Source organism: Ranitomeya imitator, chromosome 3 (genome assembly GCF_032444005.1).
Source record: "Ranitomeya imitator isolate aRanImi1 chromosome 3, aRanImi1.pri, whole genome shotgun sequence".
Lineage (NCBI taxonomy): Eukaryota > Metazoa > Chordata > Amphibia > Anura > Dendrobatidae > Ranitomeya > Ranitomeya imitator.
The window spans coordinates 43,658,277-43,670,664 of record NC_091284.1 but is presented as its reverse complement, the minus strand read 5'-3'; positions in this window follow the sequence as shown (position 1 = coordinate 43,670,664).

The window sequence follows — 12,388 nt, the reverse complement described above, 5'->3', positions numbered from 1 at the left end:
GAAGACATACCTGCAGTGGAGCCGGACGATAGGTGAGTATGGTATTTTTTTTTTTTTTTATATGGCAGCAGCATTCGGGGGCATACACACTGGAGCGGGGGGCATATAATACAATGGTGCCGCTGGATGGCAGCAGCACATGACAGAACGGGCGCAGGATGGCAGCAGCACATGACAGAACGGGCGCAGGATGGCAGCAGCACATGACAGAACGGGCGCAGGATGGCAGCAGCACATGACAGAACGGGCGCAGGATGGCAGCAGCACATGACAGAACGGGCGCAGGATGGCAGCAGCACATGACAGAACGGGCGCAGGATGGCCGCAGCACATGACAGAACGGGCGCAGGATGGCAGCAACACATGACAGAACGGGCGCAGGATGGCAGCAGCACATGACAGAACGGGCGCAGGATGGCCGCAGCACATGACAGAACGGGCGCAGGATGGCCGCAGCACATGACAGAACGGGCGCAGGATGGCAGCAGCACATGACAGAACGGGCGCAGGATGGCAGCAGCACATGACAGAACGGACGCAGGATGGCAGCAGCACATGACAGAACGGGCGCAGGATGGCCGCAGCACATGACAGAACGGGCGCAGGATGGCAGCAGCACATGACAGAACGGGCGCAGGATGGCAGCAGCACATGACAGAACGGGCGCAGGATGGCAGCAGCACATGACAGAACGGGCGCAGGATGGCAGCAGCACATGACAGAACGGGCGCAGGATGGCAGCAGCACATGACAGAACGGGCGCAGGATGGCCGCAGCACATGACAGAACAGGCGCAGGATGGCAGCAGCACATGACAGAACGGGCGCAGGATGGCAGCAGCACATGACAGAACGGGCGCAGGATGGCCGCAGCACATGACAGAACGGGCGCAGGATGGCCGCAGCACATGACAGAACGGGCGCAGGATGGCAGCAGCACATGACAGAACGGGCGCAGGATGGCCGCAGCACATGACAGAACGGGCGCAGGATGGCAGCAGCACATGACAGAACGGGCGCAGGATGGCAGCAGCACATGACAGAACGGGCGCAGGATGGCAGCAGCACATGACAGAACGGGCGCAGGATGGCAGCAGCACATGACAGAACGGGCGCAGGATGGCAGCAGCACATGACAGAACGGGCGCAGGATGGCAGCAGCACATGTCAGAACTGGCGCAGGATGGCCGCAGCACATGACAGAACGGGCGCAGGATGGCAGCAGCACATGACAGAACGGGCGCAGGATGGCCGCAACACATGACAGAACGGGCGCAGGATGGCAGCAGCACATGACAGAACGGGCGCAGGATGGCCGCAGCACATGACAGAACGGGCGCAGGATGGCAGCAGCACATGACAGAACGGGCGAAGGATGGCAGCAGCACATGACAGAACGGGCGAAGGATGGCAGCAGCACATGACAGAACGGGCGCAGGATGGCAGCAGCACATGACAGAACGGGCGCAGGATGGCAGCAGCACATGACAGAACGGGCGCAGGATGGGAGCAGCACATGACAGAACGGGCGCAGGATGGCAGCAGCACATGACAGAACGGGCGCAGGATGGCAGCAGCACATGACAGAACGGGCGCAGGATGGCAGCAGCACATGACAGAACGGGCGCAGGATGGCAGCAGCACATGACAGAACGGGCGCAGGATGGCAGCAGCACATGACAGAACGGGCGCAGGATGGCAGCAGCACATGACAGAACGGGCGCAGGATGGCAGCAGCAAATGACAGAACGGGGACGCAGGATGGGAGCAGCAAATGACAGAACGGGCGCAGGATGGGAGCAGCAAATGACAGGATGGGAGCAGCAAATGACAGAATGGAGGCGCAGGATGGGAGCAGCACATGACAGAACGGGGGCGCAGGATGGGAGCAGCACATGACAGGATGGGGGCGCAGGATGGAGCAGCACATACCAGGATGGAGACCATATACCAATATAAATGCTCGCCACCCGGGCGTAGAACGGGTTCAATAGCTAGTATATATATAGTCCAGATAGAAGAAGAAGTGGAAGCACTCACCAGTCTTGACAGCAGGTAATCCTTTATTAACACATACTCTTCATGGCTCGGGGGTGCATATTTACAGATGAGTGTACAGGTAAAACGACGGCCGTTATAGCTGTTATAGCTTCTTGGTGAGAGCACCCGAGGTCTTGCTGTTCGGCTGATATCAACGCTTGCTGGGTCCGGTGTGTCGGCTCTGATGTCCTGGTGGTGCGGTCAGCTGTATCTGGATTTACGACTATATATATATATATATATACATATATATATATATAGTTTTGGGGCTTTTATGCAAAACAGATACACTTTCTTCCCTCTTTATCTCCAGAATTCACGGTTTTGGCCAAAACAATATGGTCTGCTAGCTCACTGAGGAGTCAGCTACAGCTACCTATTGAAGTATATGGAGGTGAGAAGGAAGGGGACAGAGTGAAAATGAGATGCAGAGACCCATAGACATGTATCAAAATATTAAATTCTTTAACCCTTAAGGTAAACACCTAAAAAACAAAAAATGAGCGCTAGCTATTTTTTTTACAAAGTTCAACATTTTTTAAAGATATGAAAATAATAAAAATAAAAAAAAAGTTATGGCTCTTGGAAGAAGTGGGGGGAAAAAACAAAATAGCAAAAAAAGCAAAAAATTGACTGCGTCATTAGGTTGTTAAACATACCCCTTAAGATGAATTCTTTGTTGTTGAATTGTTGTTATGGGGCTCTGGCTAGGTTAGGGAATGGGAGGTCACAGAACTGGCGACTCAGCTTTTGACAGATAGAGGAAACAGTGAGGCCTCATTCAGAAGTCAGATTTTCACATACGAGTGTTTTGTATTTTTCACGGATAGCTTTCCTACCTTTGATAGTCCACGGGGCCATTCACATGTCGAGGAGAGTGGAGACATGTCTGATTTCAATCCAAGAGCTGTATCAAAATCTGCAATACGAGTCATTGAAGCCGTGAAAAAAACAGACCGTACTTGGATCTCATCTGAGTGTGCTCTGATTTTCGCGGACTGTCAGAAAGGAAGAGGTGGAGTAACAATTTTTTTTTCTCCAGGTATGAGATAAACGAATGACAATCGGACCGCTCTATAATCAAAGTCTGAGCAAAATAATCAGTGCGTTTTTCTCATACGTGAGAATGAAGCCTCTAAATTCTATTCCGTTCTAAAAGAGATAGGTGGGGTTGGGACCTTGAATAGTCATGAGGATTCAGTTTGGTGAAGCAATGCAGTCAAAGCCACACAACCATGGTGCTTGTCCTTTTCAAAAATAAAATCCTTTTTCTTGCTTTATAAAAAAATGTATCTTATGGGAATTTGTTTTAGGAAATGATAACCCACAAACGGCATCACATCCTGACTGATGAAAAGTGTCCTTCAAAACCCATGAATTCATCATCTCTGACCACTGGTGATATAACCGATCCTCTGGACTCTGTCACGTCTAAAGGAAAACATTGACTGACTACACAAATAAAATGTGAAAGTAGGAAACCGGCGCACGATGGCTCAACTCTGAAAAACCAAGAGCAGATGAGAAAAGTCTGGTCATCTGTCAGCAACACGGACTGTGTTACTCTGCATACAGAGAAGTAATGTTATCCACCCCACCGCTATACATCACTGGGACGTTTCGATGCAATTCACAGTTTATCAAATTTCACCACTGTAGCTATATACATATATGCCCGCTTCCTGTTACTGTATATCTGACACACTGAATGATTATTGGTTCTTATAGGGAACACGTCAGCACATTTTTACATATGGAAGTAGTGGTATGGTTGTATAGGTGCTTGTCCTCTAATAAAAACGACAGCTTTATTGTAGAGATCTGATGTACCAGTCGTAAGAAATCCAATGTGTAAGCCATATACAAATGAGTCTAGAAGTGGTCTGGGGACGTGTCAGAGCACTTGGAAGAAGCAGTTAAAGAGAAGTTCACAATGCAAAAGTAGAGCTGCGAAGTGGTCAGCGTGGAGTCCGATAGTGGTTGACGCATGGGCCAACTATTGTAATCCTGATGTTGGAAGATTTGTGCCTACCGGCTCCTGACGGTTACCACAAAGTTTCTACAAGAGCACTATGCCACAATCAAGGGAAATTAGAAGATATAAGAAAAAAAAACTATTACTTTGAAAATATTATTTAGGGTCTCGGACTTCATCTAAACAAAATAAGGGCCATTATCAAGAAAAAAAAAAGTATACTTAGACTTATAGTAAATCTTTGCAATTTGATCCTCGAAAATGACTGCAATAGTGCACCTGTGCCCTCCCAGCATGCTGACATGAATTCAACTTTTACTACATCTTTTTTTATCAACAGGTCTATGTTAGAACTCATATCTAGGAACTTATACTTGCAATAGATTAGTCCAGTGCTCCACTCTGTTGTCTGTGCACAAATTGGCGCAACCCTCCACATGGTTGCAGCAACTTAGAGAAATCCAGGAACTGGGGCACTAGACATCCTCCTTTTTGGTAAATGTATTAGTACAGAAAAATTACAATGTTTCAGCCGTGCAGGGCCTTCATCAAGCCATTAAAAAAAGCATACAATAATTTTTTATGGTTTGATAAAGGTCCAGCATGGCTGAAATGTGATTTTTCTGTACTAATAAAGTTAGCAAAAGGAGGATGTCTGGTGCTCCCGATTCCTGGATTTTTACATATTTGAGATCTGCAGTATGGGAGGCAGAAACAGTAACAGTGAACCCTGGGCTGTACTGTTATCTTGACAGTGATTTTCTTTGCATAAAAACCTCAATAGAAGCATTTTTCACAAACATAATGCATGGATATATAGAGATTTATTTCTACTTTGTAAATGGAAAACAGTAAATTTACTAAAAACTTTAAAAAATGTTTTATTAAACATGGCAAAAGCTAAATAACATATGCAAGCCTTGTAATCTTAATCATACATACTTAATCATCTATACAGCACAATAAACATATTATTTATAGTTATCGGGAAATTTCATAATTTAAAAAGAAAATGTTATGGTTATAAAAGCTGGAAGACAGAAACAAAAAATAAAGTACAAACCCTCTTGCTTAAAATAAAAGGGTTAACTTTGCAGCATACAGATGCCTTCCTCTCTCTTCGGATACATTTTTCCATAGTAGTTTTGGGGCCATTTTTGGAGCAACAATTCACAGGAAAATATATTTATGTCATGTAAAATATGTCAAAAACTATCATCAATGTCATTTTGTTTGCATATCTTGGGTGGATCAAGGACTTTACGGAATAAGGGGGCCCCAGGACTGTGACCAAGGGCAGTCGTGAACGTTGAGTAGGACTTGTCGCGGCACAGTTCCCTTCAATGTAGCCAGAAGAAAAATCCGACAACTGTCAACCATATCATCCACATGGCTGCCAACATGATTAGATTTTAATAATCTCTAAATTACTTTTAAACTACAAATTATATTTAGTTATTGACAACGGTACCTCCATAATTATAAAATTTCACACTCTATTAAAACAAAAATTGTCAAAAACATTTTTTAAAACACCCCGTTACAAACCCAGATGGTCATTTTATAAGGTCCATCACAATAAATATAGCCATTGTTTAAGCATGGTGGGATGTCACCTCCTCCTGACCACATTTCTGTTGTTAGTGATGACATGAGGCTACGCACGCAGGCTCAGTGTGATATCTGGGATGCTGTAGGTGTTGGGGAAAGTACTGACGATTGCCTGACTTGCACCTGTAGTGAATGCGTATTATAAATAATGCTGGTGGAAATTGCCTCAGTACCCCCTGATGAAGCAATATGCGAAACACGTATCGGAATCCTTTTTTGGACCTTTTTCTACACTGAAATTGTAGTTGTGATAGATAGGTATTGTTTCAGTATTGAATATTAAACTATTAGATTTTTTTGCTCTGCTGACCACGTATCCTCCTTATATACAGTCTTTTTCGCCGCCACCTGGTACAAGAAGAGTTAATATATTGCCACGCTCTCACCTTTCCTGCCAAAAATACCCTCAACCAATATTCTTTAGAAATAGTTTCTATTTTTGTAGCTAATCAAGACACAGAGAAATCTCATGGCCACATCCATTTATTCGTTTCTGGAAAGAAGATGCAGACCCGTTACCATGGAAACTGTTGCTCAGATTTCGCTTTTTATTTTTTTCTTCATTAAAGGAAACTGCACCCTAAAGAGTAAGACGTAAAAAAGATGTAATGGTTGATATTATGTAATTGTATTTAATAATTGAGAGAGAAGCTTCATCGCCTTGTAATGGAATGCAAAATACGTCTTTTGTATAAGCATCTATGTCGCTAAATTATTCACAGATATATGACCCTGGAGAGCAACTAGTGACAGTTCTGCAGCCATATGTTTGCTATCTGTGGTTTTATTGCAGCATTTTGTGAGGGATATTAGGTCTTCTCGACTCATGGCCAGATTAGCTTTGGTCCCATGCACATGAAGAGAGGGAATAGATTAAGTCACTATTGTATCTGTCTATGCCTCCGAATGTACATATGCAAATTTTTTCTAGAAGACTCGTATGAAAATTAACCTTAATACTTAACAACATTGGAAGCATTCGATGTTTAAAGGGGTTGTCCAGGATTGGGGCTCAAGTTTGTAGACTTGTTCCTCAAGGTTAGACAACCCATTTAAAGGGACACTGTCACCTGAATTTGGAGGGAACAATCTTCAGCCATGGAGGCGGGGTTTTTGGGTGTTTGATTCACCCTTTCCTTACCCGCTGGCTGCATGCTGGCTGCAATATTGGATTGAAGTTCATTCTCTGTCCTCCATAGTACACGCCTGCGCAAGGCAAGATTTCCTTGTGCAGGCATGTACTACGGAGGACAGAGAATGAACTTCAATCCAATATTGCAGCCAGCATGCAGCCAGCGGGTAAGGAAAGGGTGAATCAAACACCCAAAAACCCCGCCTCCATAGCTGAAGATTGTTCCCTCCAAATTCAGGTGACAGTGTCCCTTTAAGCTACATCCACAGTCCCACCTTTAGACACTTTTCCATAAATTCCTACCATTTTAAGCCACAGAAATCTTGACATTGTTTCCAAAAATTGGAGTATGTCCTGGCAAATTTGTCACACACCTCTGAGGTGTGTATGAGCATTTAGATGGGTCTTCCCATTTCAAAGATTATTCCACCATGAGAAGCCAGAAAACCATACACCAGAAAATTGGAAAATAAAATAAAATTGGAAAAGAAAATTGGTCATACACTAGAAAATTTGGACCATTTTTGTTTTTCATGACATGAATGAATGCTGAATTAGATGCAGATAGAAGGCATACAGCTTGTTAAAAGTTGATCTGCCTGTTGCATTTTTATAGTCATTATCGGGTGCTGTAGTTGGAAAGTTGTTCACAACAAATCTACATTCATCTAAAGAAGCCCAGACTAGACAACAGATCATGGTAGAAGCCAATTTGCGAAGTGTCATTTTAAAGGGACTCTGTCACCTGAATTTGGAGGGAACAATCTTCAGCTATAGGGGCGGGGTTTTCGGGTGTTTGATTCACCCTTTCCTTACCTGCCCCCTGCATGCTGGCTGCAATATTGGATTGAAGTTCATCCTCTGTCCTCCGTAGTACATACCACCAAAAAACCACTCCTCTAAGTCTAGGCAAAACGATCCTCTCCACAACTCAATAACTATAACCAATAGAGATGGTGAAGTAAACACAATCGATATTAAATATAAATAGCAACTCTTTATTATTGTATAGAAAATACATCAAACAATGACAGTACATGTGCATATATACAAGTATAAGGACTAATATATAGGTAATAACAGCAGAGATGGAAATACTAACAACTCTGCTATCAATGGACTATCTAATATAGCAACAGAGACATACAACCTGAGAACTCCCATAGACACCCCCACTACTAAAATACAATGTCTCAAAAAATACTATCAGTAATAATTACTCTGCAGCAGACTATCACTCCATGTATACAATAGATGGGCTATCAACCTATAGATAGTATGGTACACGCCCCGTATTAAAATAAGTCATATATGCAGAGGCAGTACCCACTAGGAAGCTAAGTCCCATCTACCCTATAAACAATACCATGTGTCCGTACCTGCAGCCATAGTGAGGGTGAATACGTGGTACCCAGATGACCCCGACGCGCGTTTCGCTGTCCTGCAGCTTCGTCAGGAGGTGACTAGCTCAATGCATGGCGTCCTTATATACAGCCTAAAGTGCCCCAATTGTGTGCAGCTGCGGCGGCGCGTCCCCGGCATGTTGCCGCCCGATGATGAGCGCGGCGCTCAGGGATCGCGTCACCCGGCAACAAAAGCCCGGTCACATGACCGCGCCTGTTGCCAGGGCAGCGCGATACCCATACAGAGCGCAGCTACCCCCATCGAGCAACAGCGCATGCGCGGGTCGCGCTCTAGTCTGCAATAACCATAAAAACATCCACTAGGTATAAGATAATGTACCCCCAGCCCCAATAACCTACGTAACTATATATATGGGCCCATCAGTATAAAATATACATCAGTACAGTTAGATAGCCCCTGATTCTATAGTATATAAACGCAAACCTCATAGATAACTGTGTGAACCAACACAATGCACTGGCTCATAGCACTACTACCTTACAATATTTGCATAGTGTGATTCCAAGCATAAAAAAGGAGCATATCCATCATGTAGAACACTAATAATAACCATAATGTAAGGAAACATAAATAAATAAACATCTGTATGTAGAGCCACAGTATACGTTATCCACCATGTTAGGGACATAGCGGCAAGTCATGAATACATCTATACCCAGTATAGTCTACCACTTCATCGTACGTAATCTATCCCCACATGGTTTTTATACTATATAGGCCCCAACATGACCGGTTATTATAGCTGTTAATATCTACATATTGTAATTCAAGACAGTTCTTCTTTCAACAGGACTCTTCCAATTCATGCGATCATTGGCTCCATTTGGATATAATCAGTCAGCTAGATCATCGCTCATGGACTCATCATAGATCTCTCCATACCCGTCGGACAAGGAAGTTGGGGTAAGTATACAACCAATATACCTAGATAAATAAACACGGTAAATAAAAACATCATTAACAACAACTTACACAGAACTAAAATTCGCGCCATACATTAGATGAAGGATTTGAAGCTCAACACCTCATTTAACCCCTGAGGTGCAAGGGTATTAAGTACAACAATCCATTTGGTCTCCCTTTTCAGCAGTTCTTTTTGATAATTACCTCCCCTTATTCCCAACTGAACCCTGTCTATTCCTCTTATTCTGAATCCCCTAGGGTCACTCTTATGATGGACTAAAAAATGTCTGGGGATAGTTTTTAGCGTTGTGATATCCTGAGTAGGATCCACATTTTTGATGTCCCTCACGTGTTCTAAAACCCTCACTCTTAGTTGTCGTGTGGTCATGCCAATGTAAATCTGATTACATGGGCAGGATGCAAAATATATTACCATATCAGTTCTACAAGTGATATGGTGAGTGATATTGTATGTACGTGATTGGTCACTATTAAAGAATGTAGATGTACGTTCAATGAATTTACAGGCCGAACAGTCTCCACACTTGAAACAGCCCCATTTGGGACCCAGTCTCTCTGAAAAGAAGGAGTTTTTGGGAGGTATATAATGACTGCGGGTCAGGATATCTTTCAGGTTTTTTGATCTTCTCCACGTAATAGATGGCACCTCTGGGAGATATTTAGCTAAATCATTGTCAGCTTTCAATACTGACCAATGTTTTTTACAGATATCTAATATATCCGTCCACCTGGAATTAAAGTCAGTGATCAATCTCACTGGTTGTTCTGCTTGTATTGCTGATTTTTGTTTCTTGACAAGTAACTGATTCCTAGGTGTAAATTTGGCACGCCGATAGCCCGCCCTGATGTTATGATGATTATAGCCCCTTTGTTTCAGATTTTGTGTCAAGATTTTTGCCTGTTGCTCAAATTTCAGATTATCCGAGCAAATACGTTTCATACGTAGAAATTGTCCCACCGGGACGGACCTGATAGTCTGTGGGTGATGTGATGACCCCGCATGAAGGAGTGCGTTGGTAGCTGTCTCCTTACGAAATACGTCTGTAGTGACATATCGATCGCTGCCAACCTCTATCAACACGTCTAGAAACTCTACACGTTTTTTACTAAATTTCCATGTCAAATTGATGTTGAGCGAGTTCTTATTTAATTTGTTGAGGAATGATGTAAGCCCCGTTTCTGTTCCCTGCCAGATAAAATATCATCAATATATCTAGACCATGAGATCACGGCGGCAAAGTCCTCCAAATCATAAACGATCTCCCTCTCCCACAGCCCCAGGAACAAATTTGCATACGAGGGCGCACAAGTCGCCCCCATAGCGGTGCCCTGGAGCTGTAGGAAAAAACGATCTTTGAATGTAAAAAAAATTATGTGTCAGGGAAAAAATCAATAAATCAATAATGAAATCAATCAGATCTGAATCAAGGTTGGTCATATTTAAGAAGGACCTTGACGCCGCGATCCCATGGTCATGGTGTATGGAAGTGTAAAGCGCCTCCACATCACAGGTAACGAGGAACATATCATGCTCAAGTTCCACATCATTCAATCTCCTTAGAATATCTGACGTGTCGCGAACAAAGGATGGCAGCGTCTCGACACCATTCTGTAGATAAAAATCGATAAACCTACACACTCCCTCACATAGTCCACCAATCCCAGAGACTATGGGCCGTCCCGGTGGGTTACTGGCGTCTTTGTGTATCTTTGGGGTCATATAAAATGTGGGGATAATGGGTGAATTGTTAGTCAGTCCATCCAACATTTTTTTGGAAATAATTCCCTGCTCAAAGCCGTTTTGGAGTAGCGCATCTAAATCATTCTTAAATCTGTTAAGAGGGTTACTGTCAAGTTTGGCATAGCACTGTTTCGTATGGAGCTGTTTGAAGGCCTCACGTTCATACATATCTACAGGCCATAACACAACATTTCCCCCCTTATCCGCAGGCTTTATAACAAGATGTTTCATCTTTTTAAGTTCATTGACTGCCCTATTCTCGGTAGCAGATAGATTGAATTTAGAGATATCCTCAGGTAACAAAGCAATATCATTTTTTACCAACTTCACAAAGATGTCGACATTTGGACTTATACCTGTAGGGGGGAAATGTTGTGAACGGCCTTGCAGATAGGCAGGAAAGCGCTCGTTATCCTCTTGTCCTTGCTCATCTAAGAGGGATTCCAAGTCTAATAGCGCATGCTGCTCTATGTCTGTTGGAAATAAATTTTTAGACTGCTTAGCAAAAAATTTTTTAAACGACAATTTTCTGGCAAATAACTCCAAATCTTTCACCATTGTGAAATAACTAAATCTGGCTGATGGAGAAAAGGAGAGTCCCCTTTCCAACACCCTCATTTGTGCCCTAGATAGCTGTGTGTCCGACAGATTGATTACCTTAAGGTTTCTTATATTCTCTTGTTTCTCTTGTTGTAATTGCGTGTTTGAATATGCGGGAGCGGGGTAGCAGGTTTGTGGGTTTGCTGATCCGAATTGTTTCCTTCTTTTGACCCACCCCGTTTTCCTAAAAAAGGCTCGCCACATGATTCTTCTGATCTAAGCGATGTCACAGATGATGAACGTGATATTGGCTTACGTTGAGCTTTTTTGTACTGCCACTTATAGATCCTATTTGTTGAGTAGTCTTGCAGGTCCCGTTGGAATTTTCGGACCTTAAACTCCTGTATCTCTTTCTCCCACTTATTCAAATCCGTATCCAGTTCTTTATCAAATTTATTACAATCTTCAACAGATAATACGCTCTGAATATTATTTTTCAGGGTTTCAATCTCTCCTTCTATGCTGTCCAGTGCTTTACGATCTGCTCCAATAAGTAGCTCTAGCAATGTGCGTGAGCATTTATTAATTAATTATTAATTTTGCCTTGCGCAGGCGTGTACTATGGAGGACAGTGAATGAACTTCAATCCAATATTGCAGCCAGCGGGTAAGGAAGGGGTGAATCAAACACCCGAAAACCACGCCGCCATGGCTGAAGATTGTTCCCTCCAAATTCAGGTGACAGAGTCCCTTTAACTTATGTCGATGAGCAACCGCCACCGAAAAGTATGTCAAAAATAACAAATCTGAGATCACTGATGTACGGCCGGCTTTAGTCAAACGACCAAGTAAAAGGCTACATTAATTGATCTGTGGTGTCTTACAGACCACCTGGTAACTAAGTTGAGACTTGAGGATGCCCAATTTTCCTTTCTATGAGAATAAGAAAAAATGATCATAAGGCCTTATTAAGATGTCAGTTATTCTCACCTATGAGAAAAA